Genomic DNA, 11167 nt, shown 5'->3' on the forward strand with positions numbered 1-11167 from the left:
TATTTCAAATAAAAACTGTAAAATAGCTCTGTAAGTGGAGGGTCAACAAAAACAATTGTTTTATCAACAATGATACCTTAAGAGCACTTAATCAGCAACCAAGTTAAAACACAAAGGGGGGAATTCACAAAAGTGGAGATAGATGTTTGTGAATTAGGTGGAAAATCCGAAAAATCTATCTCCACTTTTATTGTGTCGGAATATCACCACTTTTGTGAATTCCTCCCACTGAGTTAAAATCCTTCAAAACTATATATAGTTTATATAGAATATAAAGTGAAATGTCTAGTGCAGAATGGGACAGGTGAGAATAGCAGATTAAGATGAATTTGGGAGTGGGCCTGGGCACTGGAGGGTCTGGTTGCGAGTGGCCTAATTTGCACACAAAGGACAGAGGGGGCTAGTTTGGAGGGAACCAACTCGAGTATAAGCCGAGGGTGACTTTTTGAGCACATTTTGGGTGCTGAAAAACTATGCTTATACTCGATTATATACAGTAAGCTTTCATTCTCCTTTAATGCTGCCTCCTGAACCCACACTTCCATTTAATATTTCTTGGGTATATCTCTATTTACAGAGCAGAGTATGTGTTTTGTCACAGAAGACACCTGTATATGCATAACCACTTGTGTAATGTACTCACTGCTATCTGTTGCAGAGCATTCTTCATAAAAGGTTAAGTTCTATGGATCCCTGTGTAAATTTCAATATAAATCTCACAAGGAAACTTGGGCACTTAGATGTATGAGGTGCAAACAGTCTAATTTCATGTTGAATTTATGGGTCTAGACTTATTATCCCTATGAAGCCTTAAATATATAGGAGGCATTTTCCTTCAAATAGATTTAAATGAATACACAACTAAAGCATAATTATCTAAATGTATCAAATTCTGTGAGCACAAATCTCTATTTGATTATGCTAGAAGTTAGCACTGGTTTTCTGTGCCATTGCACCAGAGCTGGAAGACTGGCACAGATGCACACTAGACACCAGGGTAACAACAGCAATGTCACTGTCTTTGGCAGGTTCTCCTGCTGCAAGTACTCTTGTCCCGGATCTCTGGTAAAACTGGCCTGTCTCTAAGGCAAATACCCTTTGTTTGAACTATTTCTAAACTATTGCATGCCACTGGCTGACTGCAAACCCTGCTTGCGCAGTGCCTACCTTCCAGCTTTGCTTTACATTCCAGTACTGAAATAATGTATGCTTAGGATGCCTGCATGTAACCTTTAAGGTCCATTGGCCCCTAATGGTAGGACCAGACCCTTTGTCTTGACAGTGCGAAAAGGCCATTGGTTCCTGACATAAGTGACCCTTCTATTAACATATTGTCTGCAAATTTATAACATTTCTAAGACAATGATCTGGAGGAGGTCATCAACTATATTTTTTGCAAAAATACCTTATACCATGCAGTGTCCCTAGCTATCTTAGGTCCTGTCTGCAGTGTTTTTAATATTGCCACATATTATTCTTTTGGACACAGAAGACATTTAAGGGATAGAGATGTAGCGAACTGTTCGCCGGCGAACTAATTTGCGCGAACATCGGGTGTTCGCAAGTCCGCAAATTCGCGAACTTTTCGTGATGTTCGCAATTTGGGTTCGCCGGCACCGAAAAAATCGTAAAACTTACGATAACGGTACGAATTCTCCGAAAAAATCGCAAAACTTACGATAACGGTACGAAAAAGTCGCAAAACTTACGATAACGTTACGAATGATCCGAAACAGTCGCAAAACTTACGATAACGGTACGAATGATCCGAAAAAGTCGCAAAACTTACGATAACGTTACGAATGATCCGAAAAAGTCGCAAAACTTACGATAGTTACATAGTTACATAGTTACATAGGGTTGAAAAAAGACCTGTGTCCATCAAGTTCAACCCATCCAAGTAAACCCAGCACACCTAACCCACACCTACCAATCTATACACTCACATACATAAACTATAAATACAACCACTAGTACTAACTGTAGATATTAGTATCACAATAGCCTTGGATATTCTGATTGATCAAGAACTCATCCAGGCCCCTCTTAAAGGCATTAACAGAATCTGCCATTACCACATCACTAGGAAGGGCATTCCATAACCTCACTGCCCTCACCGTGAAAAACCACCTACGCTGCTTCAAATGGAAACTCCTTTCCTCTAATCTAAAGGGGTGACCTCTGGTGCGTTGATTGTTTTAATGGGAAAAAAGAACATCCCCCAACTGCCTATAATCCCCTCTAATGTACTTGTACAGAGTAATCATGTCCCCTCGCAAGCGCCTCTTTTCCAGAGAAAACAACCCCAACCTCGACAGTCTCACCTCATAGTTTAAATCTTCCATCCCCTTAACCAGTTTAGTTGCACGTCTCTGTACTCTCTCCAGCTCATTAATATCCTTCTTAAGGACTGGAGCCCAAAACTGCACTGCATACTCAAGGTGAGGCCTTACCAGGGACCTATAAAGGGGCAAAATTATGTTCTCATCCCTTGAGTCAATGCCCTTTTTTATACAAGACAGCACTTTATTTGCTTTAGTAGCCACAGAATGACACTGCCTGGAATTAGACAACTTGTTATCAACAAAAACCCCTAGATCCTTCTCCATTAAGGATGCCCCCAACACACTACCATTCAGTAGATAGTTTGCGTTTATATTATTTCTACCAAAGTGCATAACTTTGCACTTATCAACATTGAACCTCATTTTCCAGTTTGCTGCCCAGTTATCTAATTTTGTCAAATCGCTCTGCAAAGCGGCAGCATCCTGCATGGAACTTATAGTTTTGCACAATTTAGTGTCATCAGCAAAAATAGAAACAGTACTGTCTATGCCCTCCTCCAGGTCATTAATAAACAAGTTAAACAGCAAAGGCCCAAGGACTGACCCCTGCGGTACTCCACTAACCACACTGGTCCAATTAGAAAATGTTCCATTTACAACCACTCTTTGTACTCTATCCTTCAGCCAGTTCTCTATCCAATTACAAATATTATGTTCTAGGCCAATATTCCTTAATTTGATCATTAACCTTCTGTGAGGTACTGTATCAAACGCTTTAGCAAAGTCCAAGTAGATGACATCAACTGCCATTCCAGCATCAAGGTTCCTACTCACCTCCTCATAAAAGGCAACTAAATTAGTCTGGCAAGATCTGTTACGCATAAAACCATGCTGGCACAAACTAATAGTATTGTGAACTGCAATGTATTCAAGTACCCTATCCCTTATTACCCCTTCCAAAAGTTTTCCTACTACTGATGTCAGACTAACAGGCCTATAGTTTTCAGGCTGAGAACGGGATCCCTTTTTAAATAACGGCACCACATTAGCAATCCGCCAGTCTCTTGGCACCATGCCAGACCTCAATGAATCCTGAAAAATTAAGTGAAGAGGTTTGGTAATCACAGCGCTCAGCTCATTTAATACCCTGGGATGAATCCCATCCGGCCCTGGACCTTTGTTTACCTTTACATGTTCAAGTCTCTTTTGAATTTCCTCCCGAGTGACCCATGCGTCAGTAGCTAAATTACTAGAACTGGGCATATTACAAGGGAAGCCTTCATTATCTGGCTCCTCAGATGTATAGACAGATGAAAAATAAGAGTTCAAAATTTCAGCTTTTTCCCCGTTTTCATCAACCAACGTACCCCCCCGTGATAATAAAGTTCCCACCCCTTCTTGCTTCATTTTTTTACTATTCACATAATTAAATAATAATTTTGGATTCTTTTTACTCCTAGCTGCAATATCCCTTTCCATCTCTATTTTAGCTTGCCTGATAGCTTTTTTGCATGCTTTATTTGCTTCCTTGTACCTGATGAAAGTTTCCGCTGTCCCAGCTAACTTGAATGCCCTAAAAGCACGTTTTTTCTTACCAACCTCGACAATAACTCTTTTATTCAGCCATAAAGGTTTCGCTTTGCGATGCCTCTCCTTGCTTACTAGGGGGATATACTGTTGTGTATACCTACAAAGCAATGTTTTAAAGATGTTCCATTTTCCTTCTGTGTCTAACCCCATGAAAAGCCTTTCCCAGTTGACACATTGCAGAGATGCCCTTATACTGGCAAAGTCTGCACGTCTAAAATTGAGTGTTTTAGTTACTCCCTTATAGCGCTGTCTCTGCAGCATTATCTCAAAGGAGACCATGTTGTGATCACTGTTCCCCAAATGCTCACCCACACAAATGTTAGAGATAAGTTCATTATTATTAGAAATCACCAGGTCCAAAATAGCGTCATTCCTAGTGGGTTCTTGAACTGCCTGAAATAAAAAGTTGTCATTTAGCATATTTACAAACCTACTAGCTTTTTCTGACTTAGCCACCCCATTACTCCAGTCAATTTCCGGATAATTAAAGTCCCCCATAACAACAACTTGACCCAGTTTTGAAGCCTCCTCCATTTGCAACAATAGCTGGGCCTCATCCCCCTCATCTATACGGGGTGGTTTATAACATACACCAATGATCATTTTCTTTGTGACCTTCAGCCTTACTGAAATTTCTACTCAAAGAGATTCGACGTTTTCATTGGTAATGTCTTTATTACATGGCTTTAAGTCTGACTTTACGTAAAGACAAACCCCTCCACCCTTTTTAATCTCTCTGTCCCTCCTAAAAAGTGTATAACCATTTAAATTCACAGCCCAGTCGCATTTATCATCCCACCAGGTCTCAGTGATACCTATTAAATCATAATTTTCAATACATGCAATAGCTTGCAGCTCCCCTAATTTACCCGACAAGCTACGCGCATTAGCCAGCATGCAGCGGAGATTATTACTTCTCCCTCTGATGTTTACATTAGCTAAGGGAGAATTAGAGCTAAGGCAATTATGAGACTGTTTCCTTGTAACGGAAGCTCCTTATCTGATAAACTATATGCTTTTTTTTACCCTAAAATGCTTAGGATGTAAAAGTATCCATACATGCACTTCTGTGAGGGGTTCTCCATCCATTTGTGTTTGTGATCAGTTAGCTTAAAGCTTTAAATTAACTTTTAATAAGATGTAGACATTGATATTATGAGACACTTTGCAATTGGTCCTTTTTTGCTTTTAATGGTTTTTTAGCTTTTTAGTTTTTTGTTCAGCTCTCCATTTGGTATTTCAGCAGCTATCTGGTTGCTATAGTAAAATAGTACTGTGTATAGTACCTGTGGGAGTGGGATGATGATACAGTAAAGTACCTGTGGGAGTGGGATGATGATACAGTACAGTACCTGTGGGAGTGGGATGATAATACAGTATAGTACCTGTGGGAGTGGGATGATGATACAGTATAGTACCTGTGGGAGTGGGATGATAATACAGTATAGTACCTGTGGGAGTGGGATGATGATACAGTATAGTACCTGTGGGAGTGGGATAATAATACAGTATAGTACCTGTGGGAGTGGGATAATACAGTATAGTACCTGTGGGAGTGGGATGATGATACAGTATAGTACCTGTGGGAGTGGGATGATGATACAGTATAGTACCTGTGGGAGTGGGATGATACAGTATAGTACCTGTGGGAGTGGGATGATGATACAGTATAGTACCTGTGGGAGTGGGATTAAATCTGCAGCAAAAGTTCAAAGTTGGTGAGGTTCTTAGGTAAGGTTTACAGTCTGCGGATTCTTCTTTTCAGTCTTCATTTCTGCACTGCCTTCAGTTTGTATTATCTCCCAAGCCCTGTCTGCATCTGTGCTTTGATTGGTCAATTTCACTGTCTGTCAAGAAAGCTGTTCTCTGATTGGAGAATCCACAAGAAGAAAGATCAAAACAGCTGATTACAGCAGAACTGGAGCTTGCAGGAACAGGAGAAGATTTCCAGGACAGTCCAGAAAGGAGTGAGGTCTTTTTTTTTGTTTTTTTAAGGTGCCAAACAGGTTTGGGGAGGCTTAGCCTCCCCTAGCCTTATTGAAAATCCACCTATGTGTTACAACTTCATGTGTTTTACACACCAAAATGGGGCTGATCTTAGACACAGTACTAAGAAATTAAAAAACATGGGTTATACATTCAGTAGTTACTAGTGAACATAACGTAGACTTTAGCCACAAGACTAACAACAGTTAACCCAGTCAGCTTCCACATATGTTAATATATACTCCACATAATAAAAAAACGTGTATATAACCCAAATGGTCAGTACTGAGTTGGATGCTCCCACATTGAGCATGCAGTAGTTGGGAAATAATATATGTATAGTGCACATTTTTGTTGTTTATACCAAAGCAGTGGCCAGTTCCATGTTTCAGCTCCCATCTTTCCCAGCTACAGTCAAGTGATCCCAGTGGTGGCCCATAAAAATGCCTATCACTTGGGAGTTTTAACCCTGAAAGCAAGTAAGTTGCAGGTAAAAAAGACCCTGTAAAAAAATGTATAATGAAGCAGTAGAATTCTTGATGAATCAGATGAAAGAATCTGAAGTAGTGACCAGCTTGAGTATATTGCAATAGTTGCTGCCCAGCACCTGGATCTAGCAGTAAAGGGTTTGCCAGCTCTCTGACAGCTGCAAAGTCCTGTGTGTGATTTTGCACTTATGTGGAGGGGTTTGTTTGTGCTGTACACTGCTGGAACTGTTGGGGTCCCTATCACAAGAGACCACTGAAGAAATGAATGTTGCTAAAACTTTCATGTACTGTATGTGTAACAGGTGTATTGGGTGGGTTTACCAAAATGCTCTGCTACTCTGTATTGCTATAATCCAGGCCCAGGCCTAACTCCCAACAACTCCCAGTAGCCTTTTCATCCTCAGGTGGGCCCTGTCTTGATATGGAGGAAGGGTTACCACATCAATGCTTGCACACAGCATGAACTATCTCAATAACTTTGGGCAACGGTGGTTCTTTAAAACACTGGAACAATTTATTTAACATCTCATACAATCTCCTTTGCAAATCTCTTTTGGAGGTGTGAGCTCAACTGATAATGCAGAACAAAACAGCAAGTGCTTGGGTCCCTATAATGGCAGCATTGACACCGCAGGGAACTAAGTCTCAATAATCTCCTCGGTGGAGCTCAGGGATAAATTATTAAAGGCCTGCAAAACTTTTACCATCCTACACTACCCCCTGATTTTAAATGTCAATGTCCTTACTTGAAAACCCAAATTTTATTAACACATCAAAAATGATATCATTACATTTAAACATCACACTCTGACAGCCCTTCCTGGGGTCTGCCAAATATAGAATGGGTATTGCAAAAAAAAAGTTTACACAAAACATTTAATCATTTAACTTCCTTTTCATTTCATTCTTTGAGTTCAAAGTCCAGATCTCTTTAAAAGATAACACACTTGTTAGGGGAAGGGTAATTGGGATAAAAGACATGTTTGACATTTTAAACATTTAACATAACTGGTCAACTTTTCAACTGGGGATGTAAAATGGCCAAAACAACTGCAAGGGGGTGCATACCTCTTTATACACAGTGGAACTTAACTCCATAGGGTACAGAAAAAAACAGAATCAGTGTCTGACATCTGTGAGTCCTTATTTTATATAAGTAAACCCCATTTTAATGTCTTTGTATGGTATGTAGTAATTGGGGTGGGACTTTTCCACCTTCTTCCCATTTGGCTAAGTGACCTCCTTGCTGAAATGCTGAGGTTTGGGGTTCTTCCACCTACAGCTATGGATGATATGGCCAAGTACAATGCACCCCCCACCACCACTCAGGGTTGGAACTAGGGGTAGGCAGAAGAGGCACCTGCCTGTGCGCAATGAGGGGGCACCAGGCCGGAACCTCATCTGTCTACCACCACCCACTCATCCACAAGGCTTTCATTTTTTGTAAACCCAAAGGGGCAATATGGCATGTAGTACCTCCACAGCCTGTACACCTTAAAATTGATTACTTGCTCCAGCTTGGGGACAACCTCCCTCCTTTAGGACTTCCAGAAATGGAGGATAAGCTAACGCCTCAGGCAAAAGACTTTCACTGTAAGGTGCAGTGACCTGCCAAATGTCCTCTTTACTGAATGCCTCCACCTCATTAGCTTCATGGGGATGCACTCGCTTAATATATCTATTGTGTCTCCCTCCATCCAGAAGATTCAGCCTGCTTAAGTCCCCAGGTGCTGATTGGCACTCCACTTTAACTGCCAGTCTCTCTATCCACTCCAACCACTCCCACAGCCGCGGGGTCCACTTTATCTATTGACATCTCAGATTTCAACATTCTTGTTCCTCCTCTGGAACTGCCATTTTTGAGGGTCCTACCTTCTTGGATTCGAGTTTGGGTACTGCCTTGTGGTTGCCAAAAGCGCCATCACTGTGCTGGGTCATCCCCTCTTAATCTCCTCCCATAATGGGTCTACCCAACACACCTTTTGGCAATGGGAGCATCTCTCCTTCGCATTGTTTAGGGCCTGATACACCTTGCCCCCACACTGACACACAAAGGCACCTTGATGTACTGCCCAGCAGATGGAACTTATTTTCCGACCGGGTGGCTCATATGTATCAGTATCCAGCACTGAATAGGATTCCTCCCCTAGTTTTCTCCAGGAGGGACTTCCAGCTTGTTCTGCTGCTCTTTGACATTATTGGTTGCATTCTCAGGCTTGGCTTTCTCAGACCCATCCACTCTGTCTGCTGCCTAAATGCACAATGACTTCCAAGATGGCTGCCGTGACATCAGTGCATGACTCTTGCATGCTTTCTGTTACTGTTACTCCAAAACCTCTGAGATGGCTAGCTGTTACTCCACACTGCTTGAAGGTCTTACACATACGATACTCACAGAATAATCCTTGTAGCTGTTGATCAACTGAAATGACTCAGGAACAATAACAAATGCTTGCCAAAAACTAAATCTAGAATCCTAAGGTTCAAACACTAAACAAGACTACTAAACATACTATGAATAGGGGGGCTTTCTGTAATTTGGATCTCCATACTTCTAGACTAATAAAAACTATTTGGTTCCCTATAATAGCAGCATTGACACTGTAGGTAAGTATCCCTCACTAAACTCCTCGATGGAGCTCTGGACTGCTCACTATCTTCTCCTGAACTTACCTTTTCAATGTTCAAAGTTAAAAAGCTAAAATTTGAGTTATGGTTCAAACACTCTCACAAATACCATGTCTGTTATTTACTAATGGTTTCCAGATAATGGATCTCATATATTTATTACAGAATCTGACCTGGCACTAACTTCTCCTATTCTGGGCCAACCTCTGCCCAGGACCTCTGAAGAACACCTCACCTCCTCCAGCAAGTTAAGGGAACCAAGAGAGGCAGAACAAACTCGGGCTTCCCCTTTTATTATCTATAGGTAAACCTGACACCTTCTTTGCTAATGGAACTACTCCCCCTCCCAGCTTACCAGGACCCAGTCTTCCTGGCTAACGCAATCACAGGGGACAAAGAACTAAGGGCTTTGGCACACAGGGAGATTAGTCGCCAGTTTCAATTTCCCCATAAAAGTCAATGGGTGAAATGTGATTGGCTGTTGTTGGCCCCTCCCACTTTAGGGGTCATCCAAGAAATGTTGCTGTTTCATTCGGGACCCAATTATTATGTTATTCAAGTTTGGGGGGTGTAGCTTTTACAGCTGTTAATGTGGCAGCAGTTTGAATATGGGAAAATTGGGGTGATCGGAGCGGCACCACAAAAAGACGGGGGGGGGGGTCGCTTAGAAAAGCACAAGCAACCTGCTCTGCTTATAGGGCAAAGATGTGTGGAGAGTTTAGGTGTTGTACCCCTAAAAATGTAGGAGGAGTAGCGTTTAGAAAATGGGGGGCGCTAAGAAGAAGCTGAAGTCGAAGAACAGTATGTTGGGTTTTTCAACCCAACATAATAAATACAGTAAGTGTAACAGAATACTTCAGTGCTCCTTCTTATATTGTTTAACATGCTAATGCAGCTAAAATATAGGATTAAGGTTAGCACGTAGCCTTTTGCCCTGTGGTTATGTAAACCTATTAGATTTTCACAAAGGAAAAAAAACTGCTGTGTCATTCAGTCTTTAGCACACAGTGTAATTGTATGATATGGGAACATCGTGACTCAATTTTTTTTAACTGCTAGTTTCGTAGGTGCTGGATCTTTTAAAATGGAGAATAAAGTATAAAGCTGAAGAATGAAGCTGTTATGAAGATTTTTGTGCTGGGGGCCCAGTGCAGACAAGTTACTGTAGGTGTATTTGTCTACCATAGACCTCTGCTCCGACAGCCACCCACAGCACTTCTGGGACAGCAGACAGAACTTATGCCTGTTATGCAGCCAACCAGTAGTCACTGTCTGGTCAGTCCTTTATGTTGTGTGAGAGATGTGTGAAGGAAAGAAGGCCCATCTCCCTGTCAGAATATAGATGGCAGAGTAGATGTGCTGGCTACACACTAAAAAGACATGGCCTCCTAAAACCCTGAAAAAACTGTGCCTGATAAAAAATTATGGAGGGAAAAAGCTTATCTTGGAATTTGCCACATGTATGTGGGGCAACACAAGGCTCATAAAAAAGCTTTTGGAAGCTGTCGCAAAGCTTGAACCGTATATTAAAGACCCATGATGGCAGTGCCATAAATAAAGCCCCTGCAGCATGGGGGGCCCTGATGGGGTCTGAAGGCATCTTATTGTACTGCCCCACCTGCCAGACTATGCTTTTTACAGGTCCCTGGTCCAGAATCATCACTGGAATAATTAATCTTTCCTTTTTTCAGCCAGTTTTTTTTTGTGGGATGATGATACAGTGTAGTACCTGTGGGAGTGGGATGATACAGTATAGTACCTGTGGGAGTGGGAGGATGATACAGTACAGTACCTGTGGGAGTGGGATGATGATACAGTACAGTACCTGTGGGAGTGGGATGATGATACAGTACAGTACCTGTGGGAGTGGAATGATGATACAGTATAGTACCTGTGGGAGTGGGATGATACAGTGTAGTACCTGTGGGAGTGGGAGGATGATACAGTATAGTACCTGTGGGAGTGGAATGATGATACAGTATAGTACCTGGGGTAGTGTGATGATGATACAGTATAGTACCTGGGGGAGTGGGATGATGATACAGTATAGTACCTGTGGGAGTGGGATGATGATACAGTATAGTAGCTGTGGGAGTGGGATGATGATACAGTATAGTACCTGTGGGAGTGGGATGATACAGTATAGTAGCTGTGGGAGTGGGATGATGATACAGTATAGTACCTGTGGGA

Source organism: Xenopus tropicalis, chromosome 5, assembly GCF_000004195.4.
Source record: "Xenopus tropicalis strain Nigerian chromosome 5, UCB_Xtro_10.0, whole genome shotgun sequence".
NCBI lineage: Eukaryota > Metazoa > Chordata > Amphibia > Anura > Pipidae > Xenopus > Xenopus tropicalis.